This window comes from Quercus robur, chromosome 5, assembly GCF_932294415.1.
Source record: "Quercus robur chromosome 5, dhQueRobu3.1, whole genome shotgun sequence".
Lineage (NCBI taxonomy): Eukaryota > Viridiplantae > Streptophyta > Magnoliopsida > Fagales > Fagaceae > Quercus > Quercus robur.
This window is the reverse complement of record NC_065538.1, coordinates 87,290,551-87,309,342: the sequence shown is the minus strand read 5'-3', so window position 1 is coordinate 87,309,342 and position 18,792 is coordinate 87,290,551. Positions and strand designations below refer to the sequence as shown.

General features: G+C 32.0%; 1 long non-coding RNA gene and 1 pseudogene across 3 annotated transcripts; both read left to right on the top strand.

The window, feature by feature from the left end:
- Positions 1 to 9,212: 9,212 nt before the first annotated feature.
- LOC126728904 (lupeol synthase-like) overlaps positions 9,213 to 18,792 on the top strand; it is a 53,357-nt pseudogene continuing 43,777 nt past the window's right edge.
- Positions 12,049 to 16,938, top strand: LOC126727598 (uncharacterized). 3 transcript variants are annotated; one of them, XR_007656284.1, is made up of 5 exons: positions 12,049 to 12,454; positions 12,596 to 12,729; positions 13,390 to 13,468; positions 13,591 to 13,725; positions 16,486 to 16,938. It is a non-coding gene; the product is annotated as an uncharacterized LOC126727598 (long non-coding RNA). The 3 variants fall into 3 exon arrangements; XR_007656282.1 differs by having other exon boundaries at positions 13,141 to 13,468; XR_007656283.1 differs by lacking the exon at positions 13,591 to 13,725 and having other exon boundaries at positions 13,141 to 13,468.

The following is an 18,792-nucleotide window of genomic DNA, read 5'->3' as shown; positions in this document are numbered from 1 at the left end:
TAATCAAACTTTAACCCCGCACCCCAATTTTTAGTGATGCTTTCGGCCCTTTTTAGTCAACCCTTGAGAAATGTGGGTTAAAACAAGTCAAGTTTGTTGTAGTGATATTCGTTTAATATTAATGTATATACTTGAAAAAGAACTTCTAAATGACTATTTATATTTTATACATATGGGGCTACCTCAGAGCATCTCCAACAGCCTCTTCAAATTTTTGCCTATTTGGAGAGTGAACAGTGCATTTTACATTTTACTTACTTTTTTAAATACACTTTCCAACAGACTCTCTATCCTTTTCTCCATCTCATTTAAATATTATTTCATCATTCATTCTTTATTCTTTTTTTAACAACTACATATCTTCTAACATTTTTTTTATTCAATACCTTATTATTATAATAGAAAAAAATATTTGAAGAATGAATAGTAGCTCATCAGACTTGATAAGCTACTGTTCATGAGCCAAAAAAAAAAAAAATCAGGATATAAAGAGGCTGTTGGGGGGCTTTTTTGGTGTGTTTGCTCTCCAAATTAGGCTTTAGAGAGCCTATTGGAGATGCTCTCAAGATGTTGTGGTCTTGCACTTCTCAATGCTATAGCACTCAAAACAGGCCTATAGGACAAGACAAACAAAAGTAGACCTGCGTAGTTTTGTGTGTTAGGACTTAGAACGTATGTGATTCAATATTAGGAATATATGTCAACATTTTATATAATTGGCTAATCCTTTGACAAAATGCACTTTACTTGTAATTGGGTAGATTTAGGATGTGTTAAATGCTTCAAGAAACAAGGTTTCAAGTTCAAGTGTTAAAGTCATGAAAGTTTATCCAAGAATCAAGTGAGAAAGTGTAGGATTTTAAAGCTCGACAGCTTGCATCTATCGAGGTTTCAAAAGCTGTGAAACCCGAAACTCGATAGCTAGCTCGATAGATACCCTATCTGTCAAGATTTATGAAATTCAATTTTTCAGAGCTGTTTTTCATTCAATCCGTGAGTATGTATTTAGGTCTTCTTTTCTCTCAACCTTAAACATATATAAGGATTATTTTAAAGGCCATAAAAGGTTACATAAGTTGCGCAAGTGTGAAGCAAAGTTTTGTTCATGCAAATTGTGACCGGAGACAGAATTTGCCCTAGCTCATCTTTCTCTTGAAGAAGCTACTATGTTTTGTACACCGTAGGGTTTTGTGACAATGAGCTTCTTGATTTTCATCGTGTGATGAACTAAAGAACTTTGCAGCCAACATCTTTCTCAAGTTAGTGATTAAGTCGCGTACTGGGATCCGTGCATCTATTGGTTAGTCACGTACTAGGAGTCGTGCATTGAAAATGAGAAATTGTCACTATAGAACATGTCTAATTGGGTATTAGGGTAAGGATTCAATTGTAGGCTGGTATAAGGTATTGGGATTCCTTTACTTGTAACTGTTTGTTTTGATAATAGTGGATTCTTGGGAGTGGTGATTTTAAAATCACTTGATGGGGGTTTTTGTCGTGTAGGTTTTCCCCATTCAAAAACAAATCATCGTGTCAATTTATTTTTTGTTGCATTTAGCTATTTGGTGATTTGTTCGTGCTACCACGCATCTTGCATGTTAATTTGATTAATTAATAAACTTGGCTAATTAATCAATTAATTTATCATAAGGGATCAATACATTCGTGGCCTATCATTGTGGTCTTCGATTGACATATTGAAAATGTCCCCCTTTATATAGAAAACCTATACCCACTTGCTACTCTCTCTCCCTCAGCTTAAATATTAACATATTAACATTAATTCGTTGTCTATATCTAGCTAAGCAAGTAAAATTAAAATATTAATGATTTAGTTTGATCCAAACCAACGTTGTTGTTGTTGTTGTCTTTTTTTTTTTTTTTTTTTTTTTAATGTGAAGTCAAATGTGTTAGGATCATATTTTAATGTAATTGGCATATTATATGACAAAACGCGATTTACATGTAATTGCATAGTTCTAAGTGATTTCAAGATCATCATGAAGTATTTTGTAGGTGTATGACAAGTGGTATTGTTGAAGACATGAAGATTACTCAAGAAAACATTCAAGAAAAGTTGAATCTGCATGTCCCAATGCCTAGCTCGACTCTTTTGATCTATCGAGATTTAATGAACCTTGATACTGTCTTGATTTATCGAGCTAATAGGATTTTTGATATTGCCTACAACATTTTATTTTAAGAGATTATTTGTTTATGGGTTTGTGTAAACCTAATAGGAATTGGAGAGCCCATTTAAAAAGCCCATTAAGCTCCTATTTAAATAAGGGTAGTTGAGAAAGCTAGAAAACCCTAACCCTAATGCTTCATAAAGTTTTCTTGTTGAAATCCTAGCCTCCACCTCTTGAACATGTGAGTTCAAATAACAGAAAGAAAGAGATCTTACTGTGACCCTTGTGCACCTTTAAGTTCTCTATCAAGCAAAGTCTTTGGCACCAATAATTGAAGATCTTATTGGTGTTTTTATGTGAAATTGCTACAAATCAACTACAACAATCAAAAGGGTTGCTGTGGAATTAGTCACTTACTTGGATCTATACAAATAAAGAAGTTTTCTACAAGATCAAGTCCAATTGGAGATTGGAGCAAATGTTTAACTGTAGGTTGGTATTTTGAGATAGACCTTGTAGTGGTAAGATTCCTTATACTTGTAATTGCCTGTTCTTGATTAGTGGATTTTTTAAAGTGGTGACCTGAAATTCATCCGGTAAGGTTTTTGTCTTAAGAGAGGTTTTTTCCATTCATCAACAAATCATCATGTCTATTTTATTTCCGCTGTAGTTAATTTATTTGGTGATTGGTTGGTGCCTCCACGTTTTGCATGTAATTTGACATAATTAATCAACTTGGATGATTTAATTTATTAACTAGGGTCAATCTATAACCCTACATTAAGTATATATATATATATATATATGTTGAAAAGTCATATGTAAATATCTAAAATGTCTCAATACAATTTTCACTCAAGGCCCTCAAATGCATCAACTTACTCTTGTTCTCAAATTTTTTCGCCGGCAAGTCCCTTTGTTGGTTTTTTCATTTTTGTTTGTTTGCCATATTTTTACAATTTTTTTTTTTTTTTTAGCCAAATGAAACTCGTAGGCATGTCATAGCATACATATTTGATATTTCGTCTCGTACATTACTAACTGATCCCAACTTTAGAAAACATCGCATGAAAATATCCATAAATTGGCAATTTCACTAACAATAACCAAAGTCCAATTTGTTAATGAAAATGCCCTGGGAAAAACGTCATATGGTGGTGTCCACTGTCCAGTCCACCAAAACCGACGTTTTCCAAGAGTCAAATAGACTAATAGAGACTAATAATTTGATGACTTTGAGAAATAAGATAGACCCTAAAATTGAGGATTTGAATTGAGTTTTTGCCTTCTTTGATCGATATTTCGCGTGATTCGCTTATTGCTCTTTTGTCACGTCATCACATATCGTCGATGACGGAAAATCTAGTTGAATTGTACATGTGTGACATGTGGCCAGGAGTTTTTTTTTTTTTATGAGAGACATTTGGCCAGCTATTTGTCTGTCATGTCACTAATTTGTTGTCGACTCGAGGATATGCACGTACTTGACTGCTGGGTTGCCCATATATTTATAATAAAAAAATCGAGTAAAGATAGGATTACAATTTTTTTTGGGTAACTTTTCTCTTAACTTGCCCATATAACAGGTCGTGAGTAATAATGAGTTCACAACTTCACCGTTTACGACTTATCATATAAGCAAGTTATGATAAAAATTGTTGTTCTATCACTACTCAAAAATTTTAAGGACTACATAAAAAACCACAACTATCTATGTAACATACAAGGAGTGGTAGAGAAAATATTGTGGCATTGTTGAGGGGCTGATTTTTGTGCATAGCCACGTCTCATCTGCTAGAGGAGTCACTTTGCTAGACCCAGTTTGTTTCGGGGAGTTGAGCCTGGAACTCAAAATTGGGCTAAAGATACCAATAGCTTTTGGAGCACACTTTTAAGGCTACAAAATAAATAAAGCCCAAAATTTAAGAATCATGTGATTATGGTTAAGATAAATTAATATAATATCTTTAGCATTATATCACTATTTAGGTTGTGATAATAGTTGAATTAATGTAATATGCATTTAGCTTAATAGCTTTGATTAAATCATGAGTTAAAGGTCTTAATGATGTATTGAGTGATGTTCAATATTACAAAATAATTAATAAAGTGTTATATGTCCAACAAGGGGATGAGTCCAAAATAGTTCATATTCAATTGTGGTATAGTTTATATTTAACATAAAATGGTCTATGTTCAAATAATGTTTGTCAAATAGTTTATGTCCAGAGGTAGTTTATATATGTTTAAATAATATAACATATGTCCAATAGTAAAATGGGTTCAAGATAGTTCATGTTCAGCTATGTTTTATGTCCAAAATATGTTTTGCATCTAGCTGTACGGGTGCACCACCCCGCACTTGCGGGTTGCATGGCCCGCTTTCTCTTTCTTTAGGAGTCATCACCTGGTTTAGGTTCAGGAACCAAAATGAGCCTCTTACATGGACCCACATACTAACATCTAAGTTCGGAGTTAAGGTATGGGGATGAAAAATTGTTAGGCAACCATATAGCCAAAAAAAAAAAAAAAAAAACGCTTGGCGATGCTTCAATATTAATATGTTTTTTTTATTGTTCACATCTGATAAAAGTTAAGCGAGATGAGGAGTGTAATACAACATTTTTTTTTAGAGAGTTTCACAACCTATAGCGTCTACTCCTGATAATAGTTCTTTATTATCAGACCAAGATATCAATCAGTTTTTAGAGTAGATGGGATTGAACATCAGATTTCTTATTCAATCATCAGAAACTTTACTGGTTAAGCTAACTAGAATCCATGAGTGCAATACAACATTAAAACATGTGTTTCATAAGCGATTGTATTATTGCGGATTTTTTTTTTTTTTTTTTGGTTTCGAAAACTCAAAGTCTTTCGCCAGAGACATAAACTGAACTCAGTTCAAACTAAAAAGTCAAAATGTTATAGATAGATTCTTTCACATCCTTGACAAATAATTTCATACCTAGTGATAATGTGGTGGATAAAAAAATTATATTAGTGTAGAGTTCAGATTAGAACTAATAAAAATTTGTCAAAATAATTCTTGTAAAAAAAGTTGTGAAATATTTTGTGTATATAACATTGCTCATGTGACAAGGTGACATGGTAACAATATATTGTCCTTAAAGTTGTAAATTGTCAATTAGTTTTGTTCTCTTTACTATAAGCGATTGTGTTATTGCCAACTTTTTCTATTGCATAAACTTTCCAAGTCCTCTACCAAAGACTTAACTTTACATTTCAAAAAAGTTTTATTATCTTTTCATTAATATAGGAGAATTCAAGCCTAAAGAATATGAAAAAATTTCCTGCTATACTTGTTTACATTTACTATTTTATACAAATATTCACAATCAATGCAAAAATCCTCTACATTTAAAAAATAAAAATGAATATAAAAAATCAAATGTAAAAAAGTGGAGTTGAAAGTATTATTGTCCTGCAAATGTTAGGTAAAAGAAATGAGCCTGTTTGGTATCAGAGTTTGAGCAATAATTTTCACATTTTAAATACACTTACACACATTTTCACACACTTTTTTTATCCATACGTATTTCAAAAAACTACAAAAATCCCATCTCAAACTACTCTATCAAACACCAGAGTTCTAGCTAGTTTTTTTTTTTTTTTTTTTTTTACCTTTCTCTTAAACCCGGCAATTTTTCTATTTCATGTGGAGAAGTTTCTTAATTCTTACACCAACCTAAAATACACGGGACATATTGTAGAGCCCAATTTAAGCCTTTGGTTGGGCCACTCCAACTATAGTTTAAGCTTTTGGGTTGGATGCTCAACATAGTATATAGCCCAATTTAGTTTTCTGTGGGCTTAGATGTCAGCTGGCTGGCTGAGAGTGTACTTCGGTATGCGTTTATATACTGTTGAAGGTGGGTTTAAATTAGTTCAATTAGTAAAAAAATTTGTTGTTGAATAATTAGTGTCTTAATCAAAAGAGACTAATTGGTGTCTTTTGACAGAGTTTGCAGGGGCTGGGGAAAAAAAAAAGAGCTAACTTATGAAAGGCCAACCTTCTCCCCCCCCCCCCCCCTTTTTTATTTATTTATTTTTTTTAAACATATCTTTGCAAGTTGTAAAATTTCTCGGGCGTTTAAAACAAAGCTGAAACTGAAATAAGCTTCAAAGTTATTCGCAACCGAGAAAGAAAGAGAGGAAGGAGAAAGTGAGATGTCGACGAGGGACGGTATTTAAACCTGCACAAAACAACGATGTGTGTGTGTTTTTTATTTTATTATTATTGAGTAAAAAACAATAATGTGTTTGTAAATGTTGAAAGAGTAAATATTAAAAATGTATTACCAGTGGCAGCTCCACTTGTAAATGAGGATGGTCCCAGGACGACCTTCACTTGCCAATTTTTTTTTTTTTTTTTTTACTTAGCAAAAAAAAAAAAATTTATATAAACAATTAGTTTAAACTAATCTGTTCTGTAAACACCCTGACTAAAAAAAAAAAAAAAAAGTATATATATACTTACAATATATATATATATATATATTATACACTAAATTAACCTATTTTGACTATCCTAATAAAAATGTTAAACACCCAGACCTAAAAATCATAAGAATTTGAGTTCAACAAAAATAAGAGTAATGTTACATCTATAATATTTTCACAATAAATATTATGTGGTAAGTTGTGACTAATTCTAATTTGGGCTCAACATTGACATGTTTTACCTACCAATAACATTTTGTTGCATAAAATTTGTTATGAAAATATTGTGGTCACTTTATTGTTCTTATTTCAGCATTTTCAAGTTTCAATTTCCACTTTATTTCTTATTAGTCTATTTTTTTTCTTTCACTTTGTTAGTACAAAAAAAAATTGTAATATTACATGTATTTTAGTGATTTTTTTGTGACGTTTGATATATTCAAATTGCCTCTTTATTAGATTTTGTATAATTTAAATTTCTTAGTGACTATCCTAAAAAAAATTTCTAAAGCAGTCACTATGTATTACTTAAGTTTATATCTTCTAAAAAAAGAAAAAAGAAAAACTTAAGCTTTTAAGACCCAAACTAATTGGGTTTTTTATGCACACTAAAGTCCTTTGGTTGTATGCTGATGTGGAAATTGGGATCATGCAACAATTATAGCGAGATAACCCATGCCATGTCTTCCATAATATACAAATAAAATAAAATAGCCCTAGGCACCCTAGAGAATATAAAACCCATAAATCTATTCTCTGGTAAAAAAAAAAAAATCATTTCTATACCAAACCAAGAACTCAAAAAAGATGTTCGTCGTTCCTTATCCCCAAACATTCTTCCTTTGCCCTCTCAGGTTTGATTTTTTTTTTTTTTCAGGCCAAACAACACAATTTTATTGGGTTCCCCGCATCATATCTTAGCCATTTATATTTTATATATGAAACATTTTTTTTAAGATATAGTTTTTACTTATAACATCTATTTCTGATAATTACTCTTTTATTATTAGACGAAGATCCTAATTGGTTTTTTTATATACGCAAGAATTGAGCCTCAAATCTCTATTTCCACAACAAAGAGACTGTAACAAGCTCATAAAAAAGTTAGAAAAGCCCAAAAATCCAATTAATAAAGCAAGTCGAGCTTTTGCCCAATGGGCTCATCATTTGTAGTTCTCTTTGTGATGTAAAATGGAAATGCAGCAAGGGCTAGATCTTGTTCTAGCTTAATGAAACCCTTAAATTCATAAAAGAACCCTTGAATCCACAAAGAAAACTTGGAATCCACCAGTTAAAGAAGAAAACATTTTTGAAAAATATTATTGATATCCTGGAAAATTTGATCCATAATATGGAACCAGTTCATATAATTAGGCGATTTGGGAGCTTAAAATAGCGTTTTTAAAACTTAAAATGTTGTATCGCAATAGCAACTTTTCGTAACTTTTTTACAAATACTTATTTTAAACTTCAAATACTATTTCACAACCACTTAAACAAACGCATTCCGCGTTCAACCATTGTCGCCCCCACTCCCCCCCCCCCCCCCCCCCCCCCCCCCCACACTATTACTAACAATTAACATGTATTAAAGGCAGGAGAAACACTTAAGTAAAACCAAAAAAATCAGAGATAAATGATCTAGAAGACTAGAACACATAACAGAGAATCTCTAGTTCTTTAGTTACAATGACGTACCAAATTTTTTTGGATTTTCATCTTAAACTTTTTTTTTTTTACCCTTCTTTTTTTATTTTAATTTTGGACCCCTTCCACTTGGAGGCCTTTGGCAATGGCCTAATTGGCCTAGTGGAAGGGCCGGCCTTGACAGAGATGAGATTAAAGAGAGATGTTAAGATCCATACCTCAGCTGACCGGAGAGGTGGAGTCACCAACACAACAGACCTAATCCAACAGCGGTGACTCAGTGAGTCTGATTCCACTCCAGAGGAGTGGAGGAAGAATGAGATTTGAGAGAAACTGAAATGGACAAAACAGTTGGGGATTTGTGATTGTTTTCTTTGTATTCTATGTCATTGGTTTATTTATATTTTATATACACCGGATTCGTAATTAATTTTGGTTGGTAAATTATTAATTAATGGAAGGACCATCTTCCTTTTAGGTGTTCCTGTACTTTGACCAACATAAGGCTTCACCTTCACCTTCATTCTACTTGTGTAAAAATAAATAAATCGGCTTGAATTAAGAAAGATGTAAGTTTTATTAAGAAACAGTAGCCAAATCAGCTTGAATTACAGCTAGAAGGTGGAGTTGAACATCCTCCACCCACACCTATAAACTTGTGACATGTAAAGTATAAATAGCAAGGTTGTGAGTTACAAAATTTTCATCACGGTGTACATGAGAGAAACAAATACTCTAGAAAGATTCTGCATAAATTTTAACATCCTGAACCAAATAACTGAAAGAAGCCAGTAAAGAAGTATTGTCATTTAGGGAGGCAATGATAATATTCAAGGCACCCTCAAGAATCACAAAAACCACCCCGATCTCATGAGAAAATTCTAAAGCCCTATATATAGTTAACTTAACTAAAAGTCATCAAAATAAAATTAGTATGATAAAATAAAATATCATGATAAAGTTGTCAAAATGAACAAACAAGATGTTAAAAAAAAGTTATTCTTTTTTCCCCAATTTTTTGTTTCTTTCTTATGACACGACACACATCAAATACAAATCCAGATTAATTCCATGTTTTACCCTCGTTGTTGACTTATTGAGATAAGATATAATTGTTGATACTGTAGGTACTTGGAGCATACGAGTGGTCAGGCTGCAATCCAATGCCTCCCGAATTTTGGCTTATACCTTCATTTTCTCCCTTTCATGCAGGTATCAAGAAGGCATATTGAATAAGTTTTACTGCATTTACTGTCAATAAAAGAAAGGATCTCCGCTGGATAAAGAAAAATTTTTCCCCAGTCTTTTCTTGCTTAGGATTGGGTTGTCAATCTTTTTGGTTATTTGCAGTCATTTTGGTATAGTGCTTTTAGTAAGCCTCATTTTTATATCTAAAAGCTCTATTACTAATTAAGATGGTGCTTTGTTCAAAAGATTAATATTGATTTTTCCAAAGATCAATCTAATTTGTATATTCCATCTAATTAATTATAATTCTTTATCTTTTTTTTTTTTGTAGGGAAAATGCTACCTCTTTGTCGTTTGATTTATATGCCAATGTCAAATCTATATGGAAGGAGGTTTGTTGGTCAAATTACAAGCTTGATTCAGTCCCTAAGACAAGAAATTTATGTTGAACATTACCACGAAATTAATTGGCAAAAAACTCGAAATATGTGTGCAAAGGTAGGCTTAAGAATGGAAATTTCAAACTTTAAAAAACTGATTCTCATGAAATGTATCCAAGTATTTATTTGGTAATGTTAAATTTATATTGTTAGGAGGATCTCTACTATCCACACCCTTTAGTGCAAGACATGCTATGGGGATTTCTTTATAAGGTTGGGGAACCTCTTTTCGCAAGTTGGCTTTTTTTTCTATACTTAGAGAGAAGGCTTTAAAGGTCACATTGGAGCACATTCATTATGAAGACCAGAATAGTAGATACCTTTGCATTGGAGCTGCGGAGAAGGTAATTTTAATTATTCTTGTGGTGTGAATATCAAAAACTTTGCGTAATTTAAAATGAGAACAATGGTAACTAGTGTAGATTAAAGCTATTATGAATCGAATTGGAAATATAGATATTGTACATTGATTATTTGAACTATAGGTGTTGTGCTTGCTAGCATGTTGGGTTGAGGATCCAAATTCAGAGGCTTATAGGTTTCATCTTGCTCGACTGAAAGATTATTTTTGGACTGCTGAAGATGGCCTTAAAATTCAGGTGATAATCATGAAATCCAATGCCTTTTACTTGAAGGTCTTCTATGTTAAATTGTAGCATAAGTAATTATGACTATAATGTGTTATGTGACTTAATTATAGGGTACTTCCTCTCAAACATGGATCACTAGCTTTGCTGTTCAAGCTATTGTCTCCAGTGGTTTTAATGAAGAATATCGACACTCTCTCTTAAAAGCACATGATTTTATCAAAAATTCACAGGTACGTACAATCTTTTAAGATTATTATTTTTATTCATTAACATCGTTTCCAAGTTTGATTCCTTTCAGGAAGTTAACAAGATTTTTTTTGTAAGACATAACTTGTGAATCAATAAAATATTAGTAAAAAAAAAAAAATACTAATTCTTGTTCATTTATATTATTATGCACTCTAATTTAAAATTCTGACTTACTAATCTTTCATCCTATCTCTTAAGTCCTCAATTCATACATTTATTTTGGTCACTCTCAAGGTCCAAAGAAACCCTTCAGGGGATTTTACCAAAATGTATCGTCATATTTCTAGAGGTGCATGGGCATTCTCAACTGCAGACCATGGGTGGCAAGTTTCAGATTGCACAGCAGAAGCACTAAAGGTAGAAAATTTTGGAAATAAGTATGAATGAAAAATGCATATACAATTCTTTAGATGTTGTGCTTTAGGTTTGTTAATTAGATTTAACTACAATGCAACAATATTATCTTTCATGAAGGAAGGATAATTAAATTCAACCATGTGATTTATTGATCAATGCAATCAAATGATTAGATTTAATTGTGAAATCCAGTACAACACATATATAAAATTGTACCTTTAATTTTGCCCTAAGCATTATTAGCTACTTAGGAAATTTAGAGGTTCTACTCACAATGTCAGTCAGCTTTGACTGTTCTCTTAATTAATTTCCTTCTAATTTCATAGGCTGTTCTTATGCTTTCAAACATTTCACCGGAGATTGTTGGAAGAAAATTAGATACAAGTTGCTTGTATAAGGCTGTTGATGTCATTCTCTCTTTCCAAGTAAGCGGAACTTTTATTTTATTTTTTATTTTTTATGTAAACACTAAACACTCACATAAATAGTAACTTCAATAAATCACTATGATTAATAACTTTTCATTTAAACATATACTCAGAGTAATAACGGGGGCTTTTCAGCATGGGAGCCAGTTAGAGCGCTCAGTTGGTTTGAGGTACTCCTAATTTATTGTAGTACTTTTATTTTAAGAAGTAATGTTAGAGGTATTACAAATTTTATTACGTTGAACTTATAAACTAATGTTTCATGAATCACGCAGAGAAAGTTCAAATATCTGTATCTATATCTATATCTATATTTATATAATAGCAGAAGCTGAGAGAAAGTGAATTCTTACAATTAAGGAGGTGTTGACAAATAGAAAAATTGACTATCTAAAATTCAGACACATTTAAGTTAAAAAGAGATAAATTACATTGTTTGGTAATGCTACAACACCGTTTAAAAGCAATAAATTATAATGTTTCACTACGTTAAAATACTGTTTGGAGCCCTTGTTGGTATAAAAGGAAACTAACCGCTTATAAAAAAAAAAAAACATAAAAAAAACAAAAAACAAAGATTGGTACATGGAGAAAGGAGAGAGAGATCGACAGAAAAGAGAGAGAAACAGAGAGACAGAGATAGAGTGAAGGGCGCCACCCAGATCTTCTGCCATCACCGTATTCCCAATAAAAAGTTCAATCTCACTCTAATTTCAGTTTCTCCTCCTATGAATACTCTCTCTTTTCGCTTCCTTTTGAATTTTCTTAACACCAACGCTTGCGATGCGGAGATAGAGAAGGAGGAAAAAAAAAACCTTGCGATACAGAGATGAGAAGGAGACAGAGTTCGTACGCACCACCGTCCGTTCCCCTGCCAAAATTATACCACTGGAACCGGCACCGGTGACCTAAAGGTACATGCAGGAATTGAGCTATGGACATAGAGAGAACTACCACCGGTAAGTTTTTCTTTTTTTCTTTCTTTCTTAGATCTGGGTATGGGTATGAAATATGAATTATTTTTGAGAAATTTGGTTGGATTGATTTTAATTTAGGTATTTGGGTTACATTAGGTTTTGATTTGATTTTTTGGAATTTAGGGTTATATATGATTTAGGTCTGGAGAGGGCAAAGACAGAGAAATAAGAGAGAACGTGAGTTCGTTATTCAGAAAGAGCATTGGTAACTAGAGAAATCAGACATCTTCCTATCAGAATGCCAGAAACCTTTATCGGTAATTTTTACTTTATTTTATTTTTTATATTGCTTTAAACGTTTGAGTTGATTTAGTTTTAGGTTTGGGTATTTAATTGAATTGAATTGATTTTGGTTGGATTGATTTTATTTTAGGTATTTGGGTTACATTAGGTTTTGATTTGATTTTTTGAAATTTGGGGTTATATATGATTAAGGTTTGGAGAGGGAAAAAATAGAGAAATTGTGCCTCTTCATATACAACAAAACACAATTTAAAAACCTCTTGAACAAAACGGTGTACCATTTAGTTTTTAACCGATTCATGACTATTAAAAATAACACAATCTAAATAACGATAGTAACAAACGATTGAATGGTAGTTAGAATTGGTTTGGGGTAAGATTATGGGTTATAATAAGGTAGTTAGAATTGGTTTTATTGTGCATAGTTGTTGCTGTTGAAAGGCAGAAATTTGAGACTATAAAGCACAGATAGAGTGACATTTGAACCTCCGCCAGTCAGACTACCGGAATCGTTACTGGTAAAGTTCTGATTATATTCCTATTTAAATACAATATCCTGCTTCTAGCCAAATTGTTTTTGTCTGCTACCGTCCATACACCAATCTTCCTCTCTCCAATTTATCCTATCTGACCCTCTTCAGAAATTTTAAATATTTACTATCGAGTATCACCAGATGCATTCAATGATGACAAGCACTGGACTTCTCAACGAGACATCAAAGATATTCAGTGACTCAATATTGTTTCACCAAGGTATTTTTAAATTTGATTTGTGTTTAGATTTATTTCCATTGTTACGTTTAAAACCTATGTCAATGCATGTAAAGAATTATACTTTAATTTGCACTTTATATATTTCCAACACACTATTCCAGCAAGAAATGATGCAACCCAAATTGACATGGCTTAAATCGCATCGGGATTGAAAGCTTGAACAACCAAGGCTAGATTGAATGCAACCCCTGGCAGTGCCTCAAGATTGGGAGCAACACCATAAACATTTATTTTTTGTATTTAACTTTCTTCTTTGTTTATACATTTTTGCTTTTGATAAAATTGTTGTCTAAGCTTTATTGCAAATTAGATCATTTTTTTTGAAAACACACATTCTCCCTTCTATACTTTCTGCTGCATCATATGTTGTATTTCTTCTTTATTTTTCTCCTCCAACCCCACCCAGGTTTAGTTTAGATAACTTTCCTAAAGGCAAAAATAGTTTCACTTTCCATAGACGCACACCATCTGTTTGATAAGAAGCTTCTAAATTATTTTCATGACCAACCAAAATTAATACCAAAACAAGGAATCTGAATTTTTATTTATTTTATTTTTTTTAAGTAAATAGGATATATTCATGGTGTAGAGCATTAGATCAATTAGATAAAAAAATTGAATACTAATTTTAAAGTTTGGGTACTATTGCAAATTTGCATAAGCATGTGCCAGAAGAAGTTCATGGTGTTTTTTAAGTCTCTATTAAGGTAAGTTTATCATTTTATCATAAAAAAATAGCAAAAGAAGTCACAGGACATAAATTTTTATGTTTCTTTATGTGTTTGGTATAATATGGGTGATTGAAATGGAATGTAGCATTTAAGTACCTGGAAAAAAAAGTGACATTTATATTATAAATACTACTGTTACAGGCACTTACGACCTACTTTGTTGGGTTCAAAATCACCGCAAGGTATCATGTGCTTTCTTATGATATAAAATATAAAAGCCATGAAGAGTTGGGTTTTGGCTTTACACTGTTCATGGAATAAGTTAATTAGTTATGTAGTTCTGTGTATTTGATACTTTTCAGTTTGTTTGTTCTGTCTGTTCATTGTGTTATTGTTGTTGAGTTATTTGTTGCGTTACAAGAACTGTTCAATGTGTCAATAAGTTGTGTATTTCTGTTTTAATTCCTATTATTTATAATAACAATTGTAATATCTTAAACATTGTTACATGAGGTGTGGATTTCTGACTTGGCTTTGATTGTATGGACCATCTGATATGCTTATCCCACACTTTGGGTTGTTCATTATTGGCTTTATGGTACATTCTAATGCTGAAATTTTGTGCACACCATGTGTTTGACAAAATGTTTTGCTTACTCTTGAATTAGTTTATGTCCACTACATGGTTTGTGCCTCTTGGTTTTAGTTGCTGTTGGTCACTGCATTTTTTCTAATGTGCATTTAGGCCTACTATGTCATCAACATAAGTGGAAATTTAGTACATTGTCCACTTGAACTTCCCATCATCAAAAAACCCAAGCTGCAACATTAGAAAATTTAGTAGTTTTCTTAAATTGGAATGTATTTTGAACTACACCTTCTTTATTAACATATGTATATAACTAAACAACTACAGCTTTAAATTTGATTGAGATCAGCTAGATAGGCATGTTTTATCATTTAATTTCAGTAAAGTGAATAAAAAAAAAAACATCTAATTACGTGTAGCCACTCTTAGAACTCATACTCCTATTAATGGCACTTATCTTTCCTAAATATCTAAGTCAACTTAATGACATTTCAAATGTATGCAATTCAGACCACTTCCTGGATGTGACTGCTTTTTGGTTTATTTATGGGGTAGTTTCTTATTTGACGTGTTGTTGAAGAAAATAGGGCAATGATTAATGAAGGAAATGGCAATTCAATTTTGGTTAGTGGAGATAGTGATGATGGTAAATAGGACAACAAAAACGCTCATGAGATATCATGCACACTTATATATATAAAATGAAAAACTATTACATATTTTAGAAATTCATGGTTTAAAAAATGTGGCATGTAATTGTGTTACAATGAATATCGAACAATGGGCATTTTGTTCTTTGAAACTTTTTTCTCTGAATCTTGCCATCCTATATCTATGGTAAGCTTTTTTGTAGTAGGCATTATTCTTTTGATGGACAATTTCTACTTGAGCATAATTTGGTTTTAATGCTAATTTGAGAAATTTGTAATTTGTAAATTCTATTAAATAGTTTACTTGCTGCAAGTATTTTAATCTCTGCTAATTACTATGTTTTGTGTCATACTATGTGCTTGATATTTTGTTTCTAGATGGACACCATTGTAACATATGATATATATTTTTTTAAATTCTATAAAAGATAGTTGGAGTTGATTTTAAATGGAGTGATATTGTATTTTATACATAGCATTCCTGCAACTAGGACAAATGAGGGGCTGTACAACATGCCCTTGCACTAATATATATTTAATTGTGAAGGTACTTTGATGAACATTTTCTTTCATTCTTAATTTTTTTTCCCTCTTTTTTATATAGGTTTGGGAAGAGTTTTAGACTTCCATTTTCTTTTCTTTTTTCCCAACTAAAAGTACTTGCCTCTTTGTAGTGAAAAAATTTCAGCTGAGGTTTTGGACTTTCTTTCATCAAGCCAGTGAGTTAGGCAGCTTAGATTTGGTGCAAATTGAGTTGGGTGTTTTGTCATTTGATGAATTGTCTTGAATGTGTTTGATTATTGTTGTCAATCAGAATCACATTTAGAGTTTTGAATGAGATTTACACTACTTTGACTCAAAAGAACAAAAAACTAAGCCATCTCTCAAATTTTTTTTATAAGAATAGAGAATGCCAAGAAGAAATCTGCACTTGACCATAAATTAGGATTTAATATTGGATTATTTCAATGAATTATGTAGACTGCTTAATTTATCCTTTGGAATTGTTTTCCCAGTTTCAGGCTTCTTCTTTTTTCTTCTTTCTTGGGTAAACAATATTGAACTTCTTCTTTTCTTCGTTTGCAGCTTCATCTTGATGCCAAACTCAAGATTTAATGTCAAAAGCAAAGTTTGAGAGGGAATTTGCAGCTTGAAAGTGGATGGATTAATTGCATTTTGTACGTTAATAGCAATTTCCCATTTTGATTTGCAAGGACATTCTCACAAATTTAGAGACTACTATGCCCCTCTTGGCAGATATGTTCTGAGTAACCTACTTTCAATGAACGTAAAGCATAATATTAAATTTGTATCAACAAAAATGGTGTCCTCACACTATGTATAAAAGAAACAGAGGAAACATGAATTTTTTATAGTTATATTTTTTTCAACTTCTTTCATTCCTGTTGTAACAGAGACAAAACTAAGTTAAACATGCAAAAGGTTAAATTTTATTTGAATATTCATGTTTTATCAATAATTTTGTTGTGTCTATTGCTATGAAACAAATTGGAGAGCTTGGAAAGGGTACTTTTTTCATCTTTGATTTCTATTTTTTTAGTTATTTAAATTTTTTAACCAAGTCAATATAGTGTATATGATTGTATTGTGGCTGTTTGGATCAGTTATATATCTACTTGAATGCATCAAAATTTTCCTTATAATGTCTATTGAATTTTGTGTAAGAATTTGTATCATGATTATAATGTAGTGATGACAAATAGGCTATTTTTTCTTCTCATCATCTATTGAGGGGTTTTTTTTTTTTTTTTTTTTTTTTTTTTTTTTTTTGAGAAAATCTTTTGAGTAGTTGAATGCATGCTCAGTTGCTTGATGGAACACTATGGAGTTTTACCCAAGAAATATGATAAGTTAAAACATTACATTTTTTGAAATAGTATACCATGGTTCAGATATATAAATCTAACAATCTAAATTTTTCTTTCCATTTCTTTTCCTCTCTTCCCTTTTTTTTTTAAAAGAAACATAATGATATTTAATTCTTATAACTTTATTACTTCTAATGAAACCATTTTTATAGCTATACATAGGTTATCATTTTCATCTCTTATCTTTAAAAAAAAAAATTCATATCCAAAAACAAACAAAAAAGGAGAAAAACTATTTTAGCAAAACAAATTATAGATGGAACATATATACTTGAATGCATGCAGTGGAAGCATGAGAACTAAGTTTATATTGAAAGTAAGCTCATTCATATATAAAATGATCCCACGCGTTGCGCGGGTTAAAAGCTAGTATACATTAATTGTCATATCAATTTGTAAGTTCTATGCAATAACACTTGTAGTATCTTGTTAGTTTCTAAAGTTTAGGACTTTGTGTATTTAGAACTCTAATTTGTATTGTTGGCAAACCATGATCAAAACAATGTGTTTAGAAGTGTTTAAAGCTAGCTCAAAGTTGTATGTCAATGTAAAGTTGGAATCGAGTGTAAAGAAGAAAGCAATGTGGCTTTCGGCCTAGCTCGATCGATCGAAGCTTAGGCTCGACCGATCGAAGCTCGGGCAGATTGCTTTTCTGCAGAATTTTCCAACTCAGCCCTAGTTGTTTTAAAACGTGGTTAGGGTTTGCCTTTTATACTTAGGACAAATAAGAAACCCTAAAAACGTTTTAAAACAACTAGGGCTGAGTTGGAAAATTCTGCAGAAAAGCGATCTGCCCGATCTTCGATCAGTCGAGCCAAAGCTCTTTTGTTGTTGATCCTTTGATCATTGAGCTAATCCTTGACCCCTGTTGTCATGGAACACGAACACTCTCTAGTTATTCCTCCTCACTTTGATGGGAATAATTATGCTTACTGGAAAGTAAGGATGAAAGCTTTCCTGAAATCCATTGATGAGAGGGTGTGGAACTCCGTTGAATACGGATGGGAGAAGCCTACTACTCCTGTTAGTGAGTGGGAAACTTCTCAGAAAGAAGCAGCTTCATTTAATAGCAAGGCTATGAATGCGATTTTTAATGCTGTTTCTACGGAGGAATTTAAGAGAATCTCGAATGTTGAGATGACTCATACTGCTTGGAATATCCTCCAGACTGTGCATGAAGGCACAAAGGCTGTCAAAATAAATAAATTGCAGAAATTGACTTCTAAATTTGAAAGCATTAGGATGTCTGATGATGAATCTTTTGATGAATTCTATGCTAAACTGAATGATATTGTTAATTCTGCTTTTAACTTGGGTGAAATCTATGATCAACCTAAAATTGTTAGGAAGATTCTTAGATCTTTGACTGAGGACTTTAGACCCAAGGTGACTGCCATTACTAAAAGCAAGGATGTGGACTCCATCCCTGTTGATGAGCTTGTAGGATCTCTTCAATCCTATGAGTTAGATCTACCCAAAACTACCAAATCCAAATCAATGGCTC